Below are 19,840 nucleotides of genomic sequence, written 5' to 3' on the forward strand. Positions count from 1 at the left end.
GACTGTCATCACATGGACTGCTCTTGGCTTTCCTTCCCCCAGTAAGATAGTCAGCAGTGTTATAACATTACAATCCACTAATAGAAATCGCACAGGAAGCCAGTCGTCTATGTGGCTCTAGATTAATCCGGGGATATTCGAGCTGGGTTTCTGGATTTTAAGAGGCCTGAGGAGCCTTCTGGGGGGCAAGGTGGGTGTGTCCTTGAGGTTATTGATTCATGGAGTCCTAGGGCCCTGCAGCACAGGAGTCTTTCAGCCTATCTTATCTGTACTTTGAGGCAGCAGTTGTAGCCCCAGATCCACAATTTTTACCCGTAACCTGATAAATCTCTTCTCCAACTCCCTTTCCCAATTATTTATGGAATCAGCGTCCACCACCTTTTCAGGCCAGTATTCCTGATCCCAAAACTCTCCAAGGGAGATATTTCACTGTGTCTCCCCTCCAGGCCTTTTGCCAATGATTTTAAAACTCCCCCCTCCGATTATCGACCCACTCACCAGAAGGAATGATTTCTCTCCACCCATTCCATCAAAACCCCTGATGGTCTTGACAACCTCCATTCGGTCACCCACGGACGTTCTCTGTTCCGAGGACAATCAGTCCGGATTGTCCCGAGTCCTCCTCATAACTGACGTCCTTCGTCCCTGAAGACTAAGCTCCTCTGCACTCTTTCTAAAGCCTCAAAACCTTTCCTGTGATGCCTGGGGCTGTCCACAATAATCCAGACGGATTAAGAGGTCACTGCGCTCATTCACCGTTTCTTGATTTGCACATTGTATCGAGGGTCCTTCTAATCTCAACTGTTCATTGACAGACAGGCATCCTCGGTTCAAAACCTTACTTTTGTGAAGTTGAATGAGGGGTAAATTTGGGCCCAAGAACCCAGAGTTAAATCCCCTTCTCTTCTTCAAATTAATGCCATGGGATCTTTACGTCCACATGTGCGGCCAGATGCGGCCTTTGTTTATTTCCCATTCAAAAGACAGAACCTGTGACAGGGCGGCACTCTCTCAGTGGCAGCCTTGATTTTTGTGTTCAAATCCTGGAGTGGGCCTTGAACCCTGCATCATCTGACTCAAAAGAGAGAGCGCCATCAGCTGAGCCAGAGCAACGTTTGGCAACATTTGGGGATGTAAGACCCATGCGGCACCCTCACCTTTCAGTTCGATGGGGATGGGCCAAATGGCTTCCTTCTGTGTTCATAATCTCTACATGGCTCTGTGGCTCCAGGACTTTAGACAGTTAAAATGCACCCCTACCTTGTTGTGTAGTGAGGTGGCCTCTTCAATGATGAGGTAACCTTTCTTTGAAGGGCTGACACAGGTTATGACAGGAAATGGGCCAAACCATTAGTTTGAAATTAAAACCAATACCCAGAAATAAATTGATGGTTATGTTATCATATGGCAGGATTAGTCGTCATCCTGTTTCCCAAGCATCGGCAATGGTAATTTGCATCTTTTGTGTTCTGTGTAAATACAGTATTGAGCAATACAGAATAGGTAGATCTCAGGGTTTGATTGCTTAGATTCGCTGACCTCAGCTAGACCCTGCTGATGGGGTATGATTAGAAAACTGGGTTCCCATTATAAGCCACTGAGACAACACTACTTGTTCCGTACCATCCTTGAGGAATGGACAGGTCTGGACATCACACCTCAGGGAAGATTCTCCAGTAAATCTCCAGTAAATTCTTGTGCATCTTGAGGTTGAAATATCTGTCAAGGGGGATGTGGTGATATGCATCACTGTAAATATACAAGGGGTTAATGCAGATACACAAGAACTAAATAAACACGAGAGGGATCACCAGAGACTTCATGACACACAGACATTCAACCATTAGGTCAGTAAGATAGGACACGACCAATGGGCAGTCAAGACACACCCAGAGGTGACACTACCACAAGGGGGTTACCCATATAAAAGGACAGGGCACACATGCTCTTTCTCTTCCCATAGGCGACACTCAGAGAGACAGGAGCAGATCGGAAGCATCACACCCACCGCATGGCTTAGAGCAGACTGGTTAGTTAGAGTGAGTTACTTTAGCAAGATCAGCAGGAGAGTTGAACTCAAGTAGGAGAATTGTTAACTGTTCAATAAATGTGTTAAACATATCTCCAAGTCTGAACCTTCCTTTGTCAGAGTATACATCAAGGAAGCAGCTTATGCTACATGAAGAAGTATAACACAACAGGGGAGGCTGCATTTCCCCCCCCCCCCCTTTATTCTTTCATGGGATGTGGAAAGGCCAGCATGTATTGTCCATCCCTAATTAGCCTTGGACGGAGGGCAGCTAAGATCTTACCACATTGCTGTCGGCCTGGAATTACATGTAGGTCGGACCAGGTAACGTCGGCAGGGGGTTTTCACAACAATCGATCACAGTTATCAGAGACTAACTTTATCATTCCAGATTTATTCATTGAATTGAAATTCCCCCAGCTGCCACAGTGGGATTTGAACCCATGGCTCCCAGAGCATTAGGCTGGGCCTCTGGATTCGGAGCCCAGTGGCAGACCACGACTCTACTGCCTCCTGTTTGGATTTATCGGCCATTCAAAGTTGTCAAGGCGAGGATGGTTGAATCTTTCCCTCCAATCAGAGGCGGGTGAAGGAAATCCATTGGCTAGAGCAACTGGACCAAAGGATGTTATTGGGTGTGGCTAACTAGTGTCACAGATTGTCGGCTGATTCATAGCTGGGCAACATTGTTTTTGAATAATATCAAACACATCAGCTGAGAGACGGGCACTGAGTTTTGTGTTTGTGATGCCAGTTTGTCACTGGACCCTGGCATGTGTGGCATTAACTCTCAGGTTTCATTGACCGCTTGACTGGCTTATTCATCGACTGTTTTTTTCCATTGAAGTTATCGGCAGCATTAAACAATTCCGCCCTGTCGAAAATGACAAGGCTGGCCAGCCATGGTGTCAATTTCTAGATCCGGTTCCCAGTGTCAGGCAGAAGGGACCTGGCCAAACTGCCCACCACCGTGAAGCGGGAAGGCAGTTACACTTGCTGACCAGGGGGTAAGGAGATTGGCTGGTAAATTTGGCGGTGGGTTACTACTGGAATGCAGGCACCCAGCAGCAGGCTGGGGTATCAATGCTCCATGCAGGTCTTCAAATCCTCCCTATTTTCCTGGAGGAGGGTCAGGAGAAGGCCACTCCAAAGAGGGGGTGTTGACCCCCTCACCTGCACCTCAGAGGTGGACTGACTGCTCTCTGTAATTTTTAAATTTAAATTTATTTAAAATGTGGCTGAGAGGGTGTCTCCACGTTAAGCGCCCTCTCAGTTACTTACCTTTTACTGAGCTGAGTGTTCCCCTGAAGCTGGAAGACCTCTGATTGGAACTCAAGCTTGGAGAGCCTGCCCATGGATCTCAATTGAACAGGGAGCCATGGGCCAATTAAGAAGAGGCCAAGTCAAAATTCCAGGTCAGTGACTTCCTTCCCAGAGCCGGATTCAAGACTAAGAAATAGTCCCTTGTTCTTGCCCCCAGAGTGGAAGTACAGCCCATCAAGCTGGTTAACGTCATGAGGGCAAATATCCCCAGCACTGCCCTCATCCACCCAGATGAGGATTGCCCTTAGTGTTGGGTGGGGTTACTGGGTTATGGGGATAGGGTGGAGGTGTTGACCTTGGGTAGGGTGCTCTTTCCAAGAACCGGTGCAGACTCGATGGGTCGAATGGCCTCCTTCTGCACTGTGAATTCTATGAAATTCTATGAAAACAAATGGCGCAATAAACTAAAACTATGCCTGCGTGTCCTTTGATGATTTTGTTCACGTTACTGACAAGGTAAAGAGTGATCAGTAGGGGCGCTGAGGGGGCCCGTGTCACCGGAGTCACGATTCACACCGTGTCATCTTACTTTTAGGGAACTCAGATTGTGTTGTGGGGTCTTGATGGAGGGGGGTGGTGGGGGGTAAACAATCGGAGAACATTTTACCCTATGTCAGGTCCTGGGAATTGACATTGCTGTCGACGGCCCTTAACAAACTCTGCAAGGCTTGGAGACAGTGGATGGGCTTGCGGGGGGGGGGGGGGGGGGGGGGGGGGGGGGTTCTGTGTCCCATTCTGTTGCTATTCAAGATGCCACCTGGGGTTCGGGTTGCCAGTATGCCAGGAGGTTTGATCATGTGACTGACCACCCCCCTCCCCCACACTCCCTCCATTGGTCACCTGACATGTCCATCCTCACCACGCACCGCCCACTCCCAATTGGAAAGCAAACAGACTCTTTATGACTGACGATGCCAGTCCTCTTACCTCATCTCCAAGAATTCTATAACTTAAAAATAATCAATTTAGAGTACCCAGTTATTTTTTTCCCCTACTAAGGGGCAATTTGAACCTGGCCAATTCACCTACCCTGCACATCTTTTTTTGGGTTGTGGGGGCAAAACCCACGCAGACACTGGGAGACGCGTGAAAACTCCACACGGACAGTGACTCGGGGCTGGGATAGAACCCGAGTCCTTGGCGTCGTGACAAAAATTCGACAACTAAATGATGAAAGCGTTCATGGTAAATTAGAAATGAAATCCCACACAATTCCTCGTGAATTCGCCTATTGTGATTCTCCTGGGTTTCTGCTTAAAGCAGTTTCTTCAAGGTTGATCTGCAATGCTTGGGGAAGGCCACGAACATCCTTTTTTAAAATTTAGAGTAGCCAATTCATTTTTTCAAATTAAGGGGCAACTTAGCGTGGCCAATCCACCTAACCTGCACATCTTTGGGTTGTGGGGGCGAAACCCATGCAGACACGGGGAGAATGTGCAAACTCCACACGGACAGTGACCCAGAGCCGGGATCGAACCACGACCATCCTGAAGGATTGACAACCCAAGCCTTTGATTCGCTTCCTGCACTATTGACTTTTGGAGGTGAGCAGCAAATCACAAACATAGATCAGTCAGATCGTTGCAAAAAGAAAACCCAGAAGTGTAACCCAGACCCAACATCTCAAAGCTCCCATACCCTTCCGTGTTGGCAATTCCTTTCCCCATGAGCCATGGAGCTGGTCGGTTAACTGCTGCGGCTCAAGGAAGTGAGGAAAAGGAAACGGTTATTCACCAATTGCAAAACAGCTCCTCGCCCTTACCATACCTTTCTGAGTTCTCACTTTGAGGAAAGGCTCTGATTAAAATCTGTGCAATGGTTTTTCAAATATTCAATTATGGGATGAGGGCATCGCTGGCCAGGCCAGTATTTATCAGCCATCACTATTTGTCCTTGGGAAGGTGGTGGTGAGTTGCCTTCTTGAGCTGCTACAGTCTTTGTGGTGTAGGTATATCCACACCGCTGTTAGGGAGGGAGTTGCAGGATTTTGACCCAGTGACAGTGAAGGAACAGTGATATATTTCTACGTCATGGTGATGAGTGACTTGCAGGGGAACTTCCAGCTGGTGGGGTTCCCAGGTATCTGCTGCTCTTATCCTTCTAGATGGTAATAGTTGTGGGTTTGCAAGATGCTGTCTTAGTGAGTTACTTGGTGGGTTCCTGCAGTGCATCTTGTAGATGGTACACACGGCTGCCACTGTGCGTTGATGGTGGAGGGAGTGAATGTTTGTGGAAGGGGGAGCAATCCAAGTGGGCTGCTTTGTCCTGGATGGTGTTGAGCTTCTTGAGTGTTGTTGGAGCTGCACTCGCCCAGGCACGTGGAGAGCATTCCATTACACTCCTGACCCGTGCCTTGTCGATGGTGGACAGACTTTTGGGGGTTATGAGGTAAGTCACTTGCTGCAGGATTCCTAGTCTTTGACCTGCTCTGGTAGCCACAGTATTTATATGTCTAGTCCAGTTCAGTTACTGGTCAATAGTAAACCCAGGATGTTGATCGTGGGGGATTCAGCGATGGTAATGCATTTGAATGTCAAGGGGCGATAGTTATATCCTCTCTTGCTGGTCATTGCCTGGCACTTGTGTGGTGTGAATGTAACTTGCCACTTGCCAGCCCGAGCCTGGATATTGTCCAGGTCTTGCTGCGTTTGGACACGGACTGCTTCAGTATCACAGGAGTCGCGAATGACACTGGTCATTGTGCAGCCATCAGCGGACATCCCCACTTCTGATCTTACGTTGGAAAAAGTATAGCAGGTAAGACGGATGAACTTAGAGCCTGGATTAATGTGGGGAATTATGATATTGTTGTTATTTCGGAGACATGGTTAAAGGAGGGACAGGACTGGCAGCTTAATATTCCAGGATATCAATGTTTTAGGCGAGACAGAGGGGGTAACAGAAAGTATGGGAGAGTTGCATTACTGGTGAGGGAACATATCACAGCTGTGATGAGAGAGGATATCTTGGAGGGATCTTGCAGTGAGGCATTATGGGTAGAGCTCACAAATAGGAAGGTTGCAATCACAATGTTGGGGTTGTATTCTAGTCCTCCCCAAGCCAGCAGGATACAGAGGAACAGATATGTAGTCAGATTTTGGAAAGATGTGAAAATAGCAGGGTTGTTGTGGTGGATGATTTTAATTTTCCCTCAAAGTGCCTGGGGCTCCCTTAGAGCCAGGAAAGCAAATTTGTTACGTGTGTCCAGGAGGGTTTTTTCTGAAACAGCATGTTGATAGTCCAACCACGGAGAGGGTCTGACTGGACCTGGTATTGGGGAATGAGCCCGGCCAGGTGACCAAAGTTTCAGTAGGGGAACATTTTGGGAATAGTGATCATAATTCCGTAAGTTTTTGAATATTCATGTATAAGGACGAGTGAGGGTACTAAATTGGGGGAAAGCCAACGACAACAGGTTTCTGCAAGAGCTGAAGAATGTGGATTGGGAGCGGCTGTTTGAGGGTAAATCCACATTTGATATGTGGGAGTCTTTTAAAGACCAGTTGATTAGAATGCAGGACAGATATGTCCCTGTGAAAATGAAGGACAGAAATGGCAGGATTAGGGAACCATGGATGACAGGGAAATTGTGAGACTAGTCAAAAAGAAAAAGGAAGCATACATAAGGTCTAGGCAACTAAAAACAGACATAACTTTTGAAGAATATAGGGAAATTAGGAACAAACTCATACAGTGAGTTAGGCGGGCTAACAAGGGCCATGAAATGTCATCGGCAAGAAGAGTGAAGGAAAATCCCAAGGCCTTTTATACATATATGAAGAGCAAGAGGGTAGCGAGGGAAGGAGTAGGCCCCCTCAAGGACAAAGGCGGGATTTTATGCGTGAAGTCAGAGGAAGTGGGTGAGATCCTCAATGAGTACTTTGCATTGGTATTCACCAAGAGAGAAATGATGGATGTTGAGGTTAGGGATGGGTGTGTGAATACTCTAGGACATGTCAGCATGATGAAGGAGGAAGTGTTGATATCTTAAAATGCATTAAGATAGACAAGTCACCTGGGCCGGATGGGATATATCCCAGGTTCATGTGGGAGGCAAGAGAGGAAATAGCTGGGGCCTTGACAGATATCTTTGCATCATCTTTCACCACAGGTGAGGTTCCAGAGAACTGGAAAATAGCCAATGTTATTGCTGAGTAAATGCTGCTTAATAGATTGTTGATGACTCCTTTCATCACTTTGCTGATGATGGAGAGTAGGCTGATGGGCGGTAATTGGCTGGGTCGGATTTGTCCTGTTCCTTGTGTAAAGGACACACCTGGGCAATTTTCTACATTGCCGGGTAGATGCCAGTGTTGTAGCTGCACTGGAATAGCTTGGCTAGGGACACAAGCACAAATCTTCAGTCCTATTGCTGGAATATTGTCAGGGCCCGTAGCCTTTGCAGTATCCAGTGCCTTCAGCCGTTTCTTGATATCACGCGGGGTGAATCAAACTGGCTGAATCTGTGATGCTGGGACCTCTGGAGGAGGCAGAGGTGGATCATCCACTCGACACTTCTGGCTGAAGATTGTTGCGAATGTTTCAGCCTTATCTTTAGAACAGATGTGCTGGGCCCCTCCACTATTGAGGCCGGGGATATTTGTGGAGCCTCCTCCTCCAGTGAGTTGTTTAATTGTCCACCACCATTCACGGGTGGGCGTGGCAGGACGGGAGAGCTTAGATCTGACCCGTTGGTTCTGGGATCGCTTAGCTCTGTCTGCTCATCATTGGCTGCTTGTGTGCTTTGGCACGGAGACTGATAGCAAAAGCTACAGTCCCAGAGCTCCCCCTCATGGCCCGTTTGGTAACTGCGAAACTGAACTGCACAGAACAACAACTTGCAATGATAAGAGGCACTTTAAAGCAGTCATTTTCAAAGTCGGGGTCGCGACATGCGGGTCGGTCGTGGGCGGGTGTCGGCAGGGTTGCGGAGCCATCCATCGCGGCGTTCCCGATCGCGGGAATTAATGCATAACGGCCGCAGCAACCGGCTTTTTAAAATGTCGGCCGCGACTGGCTTTAGAAATGAAGGCCGTGAACGGCTTTCAGAATGCGGACGTACTGCGCATGCGTGCCTGCTCATCAGTGCGCATGCCAGAGCCCAGCAAGAAACACCGCCTCCTCCTGGCGACAACGCGCTGACCCCAGGAGAAGACTTTTCTTTAAATTCAATGCAGTCTTCCTGCCTGAAGCAATGGCAGAGAGCAGGTCACGCATCCCGAACGCTGACGTCACGTGCTCTGGGCGCAATTTTGTTTCCTCCATTTTGTCAGCAGCAAGCAAGCAACAGGACTGTAAAATTTAAAATGGATCGTATTAGGGCGGCACGCTGTAGCCCAGCGGTTTGCACTGTTGCTTCACAGCTTCAGGGTCCCAGGTTCGATTCCCGGCTTGGGTCACTGTCTGTGCGGAGTCTGCACGTTCTACCCGTGTCTGCGTGGGTTTCCTCCGGGTGCTCCGGTTTCTTCCCACAAGGCCCGAAAGACGTGCTGTTAGGTGAATTGGACATTCTGAATTCTCCCTCTGTGTATCCGAACAGGCGCCGGAGTGTGGTGACTAGGGGCTTTTCACAGTAACTTCATTGCAGTGTTAATGTAAGCCTACTTGTGAAATTGAAGATTGAAATTGAAATTGAAAATTGAAATTGAAAATTGCTTATTGCCACAAATAGGCTTCAAATGAAGTTACTGTGAAAAGCCCCTAGTCGCCACATTCCGGCGCCTGTTCGGAGAGGCTGGTACGGGAATAATAATGTGACAATAATAATAAAGATTATTATTATTATTGTAATAAGGAAGAGATGACCAGAGACAGTAACAAGCCAGGATCTCACAACTAAACCTGCTGGAGAGAGAGGCTCAGGATAATCAACAGCAGGACAGAGTCGTGCTGGTGTGAGCTACTAGGCCTCTGATCAACAACCCTTACAAAATGTATTATTGAGTAACAAAGCACGTGAGATCGTGAGGACCAAGTAGGCTCATCTGTCACAGTAAAGGTAAGTGAAAATGGTAGGTCCTGAAGTTCGGCCAGTGTGGGTCGCGACGGCCGGCTGGCTTGGGTCCCAAAGGTTGGCTGGTTGGTAAAAGTGGGTCCCAGGCAAAGAACTTTGAAAAACACTGCTTTAAAGCAGTGAAACCTCCCATGGCACTTCCCAGAATCAAAGGGCCGTATTTCACAGCGGGATGTAAAATACAGCATGAGGATATCCGGTTAATAATAGGGAGGGGTCAGGGGGTCAAGTGTACTCGAGTGAGGGGTCAGTGTATCCAAATGAGGGGACAAAGGTCAATGACATGATCATCCCAGATGACCATAGGCTGCATTCCTCTTTGAGGGGGAGAGCTGACCGGTGATGATGTAACCTGAGGGTCAGGCGAGGGGCAAGGTTGAGAAGGCGGGGCCTTCATGACTAACCTCAGCCCGTGCGGGGATTGAACCCACGCTGCTGGCCTCACTCCACATCACAGCCAAGCTGTCCCGCTAACTGAGCTAAACCAGCCTCCAGTCAGCAATGCGCATCATCACACCAGATGTTACGTGAGGTGAGCCTAAATGAGAAGTCCATTTTGAGATAACCATTGTACGCCATATTCTGTTACCCGCTATATTGTTCGGATGTCTGAAGTGAAAAGGTTTGGGTGTGCTTGGTGTGTTTGCCAAGAAGTCAGAAGCTACAGTTGTCTTGCAAACAACCAGCAGTTTCATGGGAAATGATGACAATCCCAGTTCGCAGAAACTCCTCAGGCAAGTTGAGGCTTGCGATTAAACCACGGGTGCTTGCTTCTCCCATTCTTTCCGGACATAATTGAAAATACATTTTCTTCCTGGTGTCTCAGGTTGAACGTGGCCCACGGGGTCGTCTGCTCTGTCTGCCTGCCTCCCTCCCACAATCTAACCCACGCCGGGGGGCTTCTGCAGCAGGGGCATGGTGTGTGCGTCACTGAGGTCTTCCCCAGCTGCTGGGCACTACATGGGCTGGAGGGCAGAGTGGATACAGGGAATAATACTTCATCTCATGTATTTTATGATTTAGTTCCCTATTAATTGTGCCCTTTAAAAAAAATGGGGCACTTTTGCTTGGTTTATACTTGATGGCACTGGGTACCTCCTGTCTTCTCCTCCAGGAGTTTCCAACCCTTCTGCAAGAGGGGCTACGTTTCAATTTTCTTCTCATTCTTAGAGCCAGTAATCGAGCCTGGAAGGAGAAACCATTGGAAATTCATCTCACAATTCATCAAAGCAACAAAAAAAAAAGTGTTTTCTCTTATGAACAAGGCCAACTTATTAGCTTAGTTTCTTGTCGCGATATTAAACACTGACTTAGTGAGTTATCTGACTCCACTAAGATGATAGCTGATTCCCAGGTAACAATTAGCCATCATGCATTTGAATCGCCTCCCAGCGAGCTCTGCCTGCACACCCCAGTATGGTGGCTTTCTGGGGCAAATTAGATCAATTCCCCCAGAAGCACATACTGAAGGGTGGCATTGTAGCACAGTGGTTAACACTGTTGCTTCACAGTGCAAGGGTCCCACGTTCGATTCCCGGCTTGGGTCACTGTCTGTGCGGAGTCTACACATTCTCCCCGTGTCTGCGTGGGTCTCCTCCGGGTGCTCCGGTTTCCTCCCAAAGTCCAAAGATGTGCAGATTGGGCCGATTGGCTGTGGTGAATTGCCCTTAGTGTCCAAAAGGTTAGGTGGGGTTACTGGGATGGGGTGGAGGTGTGGGTTTGAGGAGGGTGCTTGTGATGAACGGTTACTGTACTACTGTACCCTTGTCATCATGTAAGGTGATGTCCCCTTTAAGACCGGGCCTGGAACCCTGGGGGACTCCGCCTCCGGCTCCGCCCACCTGGGAGCCGTATATAAGGGGCCGCCTTGTGGGCGGCACCCAGTTAGCACCCGTCTCGGCACCAGGCTAGTTCTTAGCTTATTAAAGCCTTCTTTACCGTTTTACTCTCTAAGCGTCGTTATTGAGGGTACAACAGTGCTCTTTCCAAGAGCGGGTGCAGACCCGCCAGATGAATGGCCTCCTTCTGCACTGTGAATTCTATGACTTCCCCTCTGTCCTCCCGCACAGTGTTTCACACCGTGCATTCAGCTGGTTTTCAAAGATGTCTGAAAGGCTATTGTTTTATGTTTGATGTCTGCTCTAACTGGACTTTCTCGGCGTCTTCTGTACTGCACTCAGACTAGGAGAACTTGCTGACCTTGTGGTAGATAGTACCATTCTACCACCTTCAAATCGGAGTCAGAGGAACTGTAGACACTGCCTGGGATTTCCCCCCACACCCAGCACTTTTTCTGGCGGCAGAGGCAGCTGACATTGGCCGGAGGACCGATCCTCCGGTTCCACCGGCATCTCCGGCACGGGGGGGGTTCACTTTTGCCAGGACTGGAAGACCCCACTAGTGGGAAGGACTGGGAAATTTGGTCCTTTATTTTGACGCTTACCAGGCTGTCATATCTGATGCGATAGAGAACTCGCTTGACTCTGTGCCATGCCTGCCATCCCAAAGCAGTGCAGAAAATAACTTTCTTGAAGGCTCAAAGCCAAAGGCACTGCGTGGGTAGGTCTCACCCCCACAACCCAAAAAGATGTGCCGGGTAGATGGATTGGCCATGTTAAATTGCCCCTTAATTGGAAAAAAATAATTGGGTACTCTAAATCTATTTTTAAAATAGGCACTGCAACGTTGAGGAGCCAACCCACGTAGACCAGGAAGATTCCTCATTCAAATGCTGACTGGGTAACACAAGGGTGTTTTAATTGGCCTCATTATTCCAGACTTAATGAAGTGAAAGAAGAAATTGTTCCGCACTTGATCATTGTTCAGTGTCCCTTGCTGGAAGGTGAACAGTGAAGGGTAGGAGTAGATTCGGTCTCGAGATTCTGGATGGACAAAATCATCAACTTCCTGACAGTTCCAATCCCCGGCAGGCAGCCTCTTCCCCTCCCCACCGCCCACAACACCCTGGCAAGAAACTGCACTTCACGGCGCCAAGGACCCAGGTTCGATCCCAGCCCCGGGTCCCTGGCCATTGTTGCGCTCTGTTGTCTTGCCGTTGCAATGATCCCTCACAGAACTGCTAATGATTTAACTGGAATGATGATTTATTGATGAACACGTGGAAGGATAACATACAGAATACTATACAGGCGAGGTTACTCTGGAACTACCCTATGTGCGCCTGTTCTAGTGTAAACCTTACTACCAACTGGCGAGTGTGACACGTCACGTGACCCAGGTCTGACGCCACCAGTTGGTTGGAGGTCGTATGGCTAACTATGTGCAATATTATTCACAGGCATATCACCTCAGCCGTGTGGAGTTTGCACATTCTCCCCGTGTCTGCGTGGGTCTCACCCCCACAAACCAAAGATGTGCAGGGTAGGTGGATTGGCCACACCAAATTGCCCTTAAATTGGAAAAAAATAATTGGGTACACTGTTGGAGGTGCAGGTTTATTTTTGCTAAGATACTGGACTAAGGCTCCACCACCTGTCCTTGAAAAGGATCCCATATCGCTACTCGAAAAAGAGCAGGGATGGCATCCTGGCCAATAGGTTTCCACAACCTACCTCACCAAAACAGGTTCTTTGGTCATTGTCACATTGTTAGCTGTGGGATTTGCTGTGTGAAAATTGGTTGCTAGACCCTAGAGCACACCAGAGACCAGTGAGTTAACCGAACAGTCCCTTCAATATCATGAGGCTGGGTTAGGCACTCTATAAATACAAATTCTTTCTTCCCTTCGCAATGCTTTCCGTTTCATATTTACAGCAGTTAACAAAGTCAACAAGGTGAGGGTAAGGGCTTTAAGCTTTGATGTGCAACTTAAATTGATAATGACAGAACAACCTCATTCGGAAATCACTGTGATAAAACCAATCGATGATTTTCCGTGCAGGTACTGACAGTGTCAATATCTCACTAATTGCCCCAATTATACTGGAAGTGCATTCACCAAGGGCTAAGTCCCAATTTATCTTAATGGTTGCGGAGAAAGATATCGTTATCAGAGCTTCCCGGATGCTTTGCTTCACACCTTTGCTCAGGCTGTGAGCTGGGAAGGTCAAACAGCGACTTCTCATTCCTCAAAAAGGGAATTGCCAACTTGGAACCAAATTGCCGTTCCTTCACTGTCGCTGGGTCAAAATCCTGAGACTCCCTTCTGTGACATTATCATGAATGTAAAGAACTGTAAGGGTTAATGTTATGTCCAAATCAATCACTAGAGGGAGCAAGATGTAGAACTATATAAGGCATCAATGCTAAACCTTGTGGATGAGAGTTTGAGGAGAAAGCTAGAGGACATACTGAAGGAAAGATAGTGTGAGTGAGAGCAGATCATAGTTATTGTATTAGTGTAGAGATTAGTCGTAGATGAGTGTAGATTGTATGTTTATTAGCAACTGTTTGTTATATAGGAATAAGTGTGGAATCCAATTAAGAAGTGTTAATAATGCTATAGCTTTATTCAATAGAAAAACTATTTGTGGCCTTTGTGAACACTACTCCAACCATCCTAGAATTAGCAACACAAAGAACACCACGGGCGGGATTCTCCCGCAATCGGCGGGGAGGGCCGTACTGGCGTGAACCACTCCGGCGTCGGGCCGCCCGGAAGGTGTGGAATACTCGCACTACCGGCGGCTAGGCCGGCGCTGGAGTGGTTGCCGCTGCGCCAACCGGAGCCGAAGGGCCTCCGCCGGCCAGCGCGAGTTGGCGCATGCGCAGCGGGTTCCTTCTCTGCGCCGGCCTTCGCGGAGCCTTACACAGGCTGGCGTGGAGGGAAAGAGTGCCCCCACGGCAGAGGCCCGTCCGCAGATCGGTGGACGAACGCGTGAGAGACCACCGTGGGGGCCGCCCCCGGGGCCGGATCCCCCTGCGCCCCCCCCCCCCCCCCGAGGACCCCACTAACCGCCCTCCAAGCCAGGTCCCGCCGGTATGGACCATGTCTAATCCACGTCGGCAGGACTGGCCGAAAACGGGCGGTCGCTCGGCCCATCGGGGCCCGGAGAATTGCCGGGGGGGGGAGGGGGGGGGGGGGGGGCGCTGCCAACGGCCCCCGACCGGCGCAACGCGATCCCCACCCCCACCCCAAAACTGGCGCCGGAGAATTCGGCAGCCGCCGCCAGTGCGGCGGGACCGGATTCACGCCGCCCCCCGGCGATTCTCCGACCCGGCGGGGGGTTGGAGAATCCCGCCCCACAGCCCCTAACAGCATTGTGGGTGTGCCTGCACCATCTGGATGCTGCGGTTCGAGAAGGCAGCTCAACATCACCTTCTCAAAGGCAACTAAGAATGGGCAATAAATGCTGATCGAGCCGGCGACCCCCACATCCCGCAAAAGAATTTAAAAAAAATATTGTCCCACTTTTGAATCTTTGTTGGGAGCATTGATAATAAGGGTTGGTTGTCAGTACCAACACACTACCTGTTGACAGCAGTGTGTCATCCAACGAGCTGGAGCAAATTATTTTGCAGCAAATAAAACAATCAGCGAAGCAAACCCATTTTGAATTTGCGGGGCGTATTTTCTTAATGTCTCAGCGAAACACAGCGATCAGAAATCATGACCAAATGTGCACCAGTTTCTCCCAATAAAAGCACCGTGATTTCTCACACCAAAATGGAGTGAGTGGAGGAGGGTTTACTGACACATTATGTGCACTAAAATCGAGTGTAATCCTGAGGGAGTGCTGCACCGTCAGAGATATCTCTTGGATGAGAAGTTCAACTCACCCCCGAGCTCCTGCACAGGTGGATATAAAAGGTTGCATGCCATTATTTTGAAGAGCAGGGTTGTTCTCACTGATCGCCCAGACAATATCTATCCTTCAATCAACTTCACAAAAACAGATTACCTGCTCATTACCACATTGCTGTCTGTGAGAGCTTGCTGTACACAAATTGGGCGTGGCATTTCCTGTGGTGTAAATGGCTAACATTAAATATCAAATTGGCAATCTACATCATCATAGAATCATGGAGGGGCAGCACGGTGGCGCAGTGGTTAGCACTGCTGTCTCACGGCACCGAGGTCTCAGGTTCGATCCCGGCTCTGGGTCACTGTCCGTGTGGAGTTTGCACATTCTCCCCGTGTTTGCGTGGGTTTCACCCCCACAATCCAAAGATGTGCAGGTTAGTTGGATTGGCCATGCTACATTGCCCCTTAATTGGAAAAAATGAATTGGGTACAATGCCTCCCCCTCCCTTAATACAGTGTAAGATTCCAACTTTCAACCTATTGAGGTGTGTAACTGACCCAGCAGGGATGTACTACTTAAATACATAACAAAGTCCCTCCTCCCTGGGGATCATTCTAGTAAATCTAGATTCTTCTCTGAACCCTCTCTGAAGTCTCGCTATCCTGCTCAAAGTGTAACATCAAAGAATTGACACAATACTCCACCTCCACTTCTAAAGCCTTGGTCAGCCATATCAATGTTGCATCACCTTCAAATAACACCTCAAAACTCATCTGTCATGATAATAGGGCGATTGTGGTAGTGAACTCCAATGTTAGGTACAATATGGTACTTCATGGGGCCACCTGACCTGGGGTTGAAGGTCAGCTCGCACGCATCAGAGAAGATTGTAACAAGGCTGCAGATGCCTTGCAGTTGTGTGTTCAGGTTCTGAAAATGTGTTTGCAATCAAATTAGTTAGGGCAGCTCGGCGGCGCAGTGGTTAGCACTGCTGCCTCACGGCGACGAGGACTCGGGTTCAATCCCGGCCCGGGGTCACTGTCCGTGTGCAGTTTGCACATTCTCCCCGTGTTTGCGTAAGTCTCACTCCCACAACCCAAAGATGTGCAGAGTAGGCGGATTGGCCACGCTAAATTGCCCCATAATTGGTATAAAGAAATAATTGGTTACTATAAATTTATTATTTTAAAAAGCAATAAAATTAGTTTACAGCAATTATGTTGGCCATTCTGCATGATAAAAGCAAGACAATCTGACCTTGTTTTCGCTCCCCCCTTCCAACTGCTCCATTTCATTTTTTTTAACAAACATTTTATTAAGGCATTCATGGTTTTATAACAACAAAAGATACAAATACAATTGTAAACATAGTTCAGTGCGTATAACTGCTCCATTTTAGCTCACTATTCATTTTCATTCCTCCATGAAGTTCCTTTAGATGTATTTCTACTCGAAAAGAGTTAGGCTTGTTGCTCCTGTTAGATTCAACTATCTATCTGGCATTAAAATTTAGATTAATTAAACATAAAGTAGCAACAGCGCCGCTCCCGACGGCCCCGGGGAGATACTCAGGGAGTCCGGTAGTAATAGCTTCGTTGAGAATTTGGAGGCAGTTTCGCCAGCCCTTCAGGTTGGGGACAGGGTCAAGGGAAATGCCGATTCGGGGGAACCATAGATTTGAGCCAGGGAAGTGGGATGGAAATTTTCGGAGATGGGAGGAGAAAGGAATTAGAACACTAAAAGACTTATTTCTTGGGGGTCGTTTTGCGGGATTAAAGGTGCTGGGAGCGAAGTATGGGCTGGAGCAGGGGGAAATATTTAGATACATGCAGGTTCGAGACTTTGCCAGAAAGGAGATACAGGCCTTCCCAGTAGAGCCGGCTTCCACATTGCTGGAGGAGGTGCTGACGACAAGGAGACTGGAGAAGGGGATAGTGTCGGCGGTTTACGGGGCTATCTTGGAGAAGGTGCCACTAGAAGGGATCAATGCAAAGTGGGAGGAAGAGTTGGGAGAGGGGTATGGAGGAGGGGTTCTGGTGTGAGGTGCTCCAGGGGGTGAGCGTCTCCACCTCGTGTGCGAGGTTGGGGCTGATACAGCTGAAGGTGGTGTATAGAGCACAACTCACAAGGGCGAGGATGAGCCGGCTCTTTGAAGGGGTAGAAGATGTGTGTGAGCGTTGCGGGGGGCCCCACACAAATCACGTTCGTATGTTTTGGTCCTGTCCAAAGCTCGAGGATTACTGGAAGGAGGTGTTTAGGGTAATTTCTAAAGTGGTACACGTGAAACTGGACCCGGGCCCTCAGGGGGCCATATTCGGGGTGCCGGACCAGCCGGGGTTGGAAACGGGCGCGGAGGCAGATGTTGTAGCCTTCGCCTCGTTGATCGCCCGGAGGCGGATCCTGTTAGGGTGGAGATCAACCTCTCCACCCTGTGCCCTGGCGTGGCGGGGGGACCTGCTGGAATTCTTGACTCTTGAGAAGGTCCAATTTGAACAGAGGGAAAGGATCGAGGAGTTCTACAATTCATGGGCATTATTCATTTTGCAATTTTGAGAATTGGATTACATCGAACATTAGGGGGGTTGGGGGCTGGGAGGGTTGGGGGGAGGGGGGGCCGGTGTGTTATAATGGTGACTATGGGTGATTCCTGATTCCTTTTTGTCGTTTGTTTATGTGAACATGTGGGCCAATGTATGAGGTTTGGGAGGATGGGGATTGTTATTGATATGGGGATTGACGTTACATTCGTTACTGCTTATTGTTTATTGTTGGGTGTAAATTTGGGAGAAAATGTGAAAAAGGAGGAGAATTTAAAGTGGCAGAAATTAGAAATCAGTGTGCTTAATTTGTGGAAAATTCAAACAGTTCATTCAATTAGGGATTGAAAAAAAAACTTATGCTGAGTCTTTCAGAAGTTCAGGAGGCAGAGGCCTCCGTACAACACTCTCTGGAGTGGAACTACAGCCTCACCCCCACGGTAAGTGTGCTACCCGCTGAGCCAGGGCTAATAGAAAAGTGCTTTAGGGGAAAATAAGCATTTTTTTCCCCTCAAGTGGAGCTGTTGCAAAGTAAGACATACAGCAGCCAATTTACACACGGCAAGATCTGATGATTACCATATAATCTGTTTTTTGCAATGTTAATTGAATTATAAATATTGGTCAGGACACTCCCCTGCTCTTCTTCAAGTGCCGACATGGGATACATACATAGATACATAGGAGATAGGAGCAGGAGGAGGCCTTTTGGCCCTCTGAGACTGCTCTGCCATTCATCACGAACATGGCTGATCATCCAACTCAATAGCCTAATCCTGCTTTCTCCCCATAGCCTTTGATCCCATTCTCCCCGAGTGCTGTATCCAGCCGCCTCTTGAATATATTCAATGTTTTAGCATCAACTACTTCCTGTGGTAATGAATTCCACAGGCTCACCACTCTTTGGGTGAAGAAATGTCTCCTCATCTCTGTCCGAAATGGTTTACCCCGAATCCTCAGATTGTGACCCCTGGTTCTGGACACACCCATCATTGGGAACATAATCCCTGCATTTTATACCTGTCGTGGTTTTGGCTTTAACGTCTCATCTGAAAGACTGCACTTCTGACAGTGTCGCACCCCCTCAGTGCAACACAGGATCGTCCATCTGGATTTTATGCTCGACTCTCTGGAGTGGAACTACAGCCTCACCCCCACGGTAAGTGTGCTACCCGCTGAGCCAGGGCTAACAGAAAAGTGCTTTAGGGGTAAATAATGGCATGATAAGCAATAGTTTAAAGTCACAGAAGAGCTAATCCATGCTGTAAACTAACCCCACCTCAAAATCATTAAAGTATCATTGTCTGCAAATTGCTGCAATTTCAGGCTGATTGTTGAACTTAAAAAAAAAACTTTTTGAATTTGTCAATCCAGCCACGAAATAGTGAAGGACAGATGGTTGGGTCTGTGCAACAAAGCTGGATCACACTACAGGATATTAGGTGACATCAGCAGGGTGCCATTAATTATCTTGATGGGGTTCAGAGCGGGGCAGGCAATGGCGGTGGGAGTGCCACCCCTGTCGGTTAATGCAGTGTTCTTCAAACCTTTTTTTCCGGGGACCCATTTTTACCAACCGGCCAACCTTCGGGACCCAACCCGGCCGATTTTCGCGACCCACGCCGGCCGACCTTCGCGACCCATGCTGGCCAAACTGCGCGGTCCACGCCGGCCGACCTTTGCGACCCACGCTGGCCGAACTGCGCGGCCCACGCCGGACGACCTTCGTGACCCACGCCAGCCGAACTGCGCGACCCACACCGGCCGACCTGCGCGGCCCACCATTTTCTCTTACCTCGTTTGCTGCTGACAAAAATGGAGGAAATGGTTTTGGGTCCCTTTGGCCCTCGCACACGCTCCTCCAATGGAACCTGTTGGATGAAGGTGAAGCCTTCCGGTGTCGGAAAGTATGGAGTCTCCATCTGTCCAAAGTTCTGCATTTTTTTGCTGTAAAATGTTATCAAATAAACCCCCCCCCGAACTTGTAAAGAAAAAGAAAAATGAAATTAATAAAATAAATGAAAAAAAAAATTAAATGAAGAAAATAAATGAATAAAACCCCCCAAAACTTGTAAAACAAAAAGCTGCGACCGTTTAAAAACAAATTGCCCGCACTGCGCAAGCGCACTGATGATCGGGCGCATCGATGATCGGGCATGCATGCGCAGTGCGGGTGATTTGTTTTACATGATCACGGCCATTTTGAAGGCCGCTTGCAGCCGGCGTTATTAAC

Source organism: Scyliorhinus torazame, chromosome 16 (genome assembly GCF_047496885.1).
Source record: "Scyliorhinus torazame isolate Kashiwa2021f chromosome 16, sScyTor2.1, whole genome shotgun sequence".
NCBI classification, from domain to species: domain Eukaryota; kingdom Metazoa; phylum Chordata; class Chondrichthyes; order Carcharhiniformes; family Scyliorhinidae; genus Scyliorhinus; species Scyliorhinus torazame.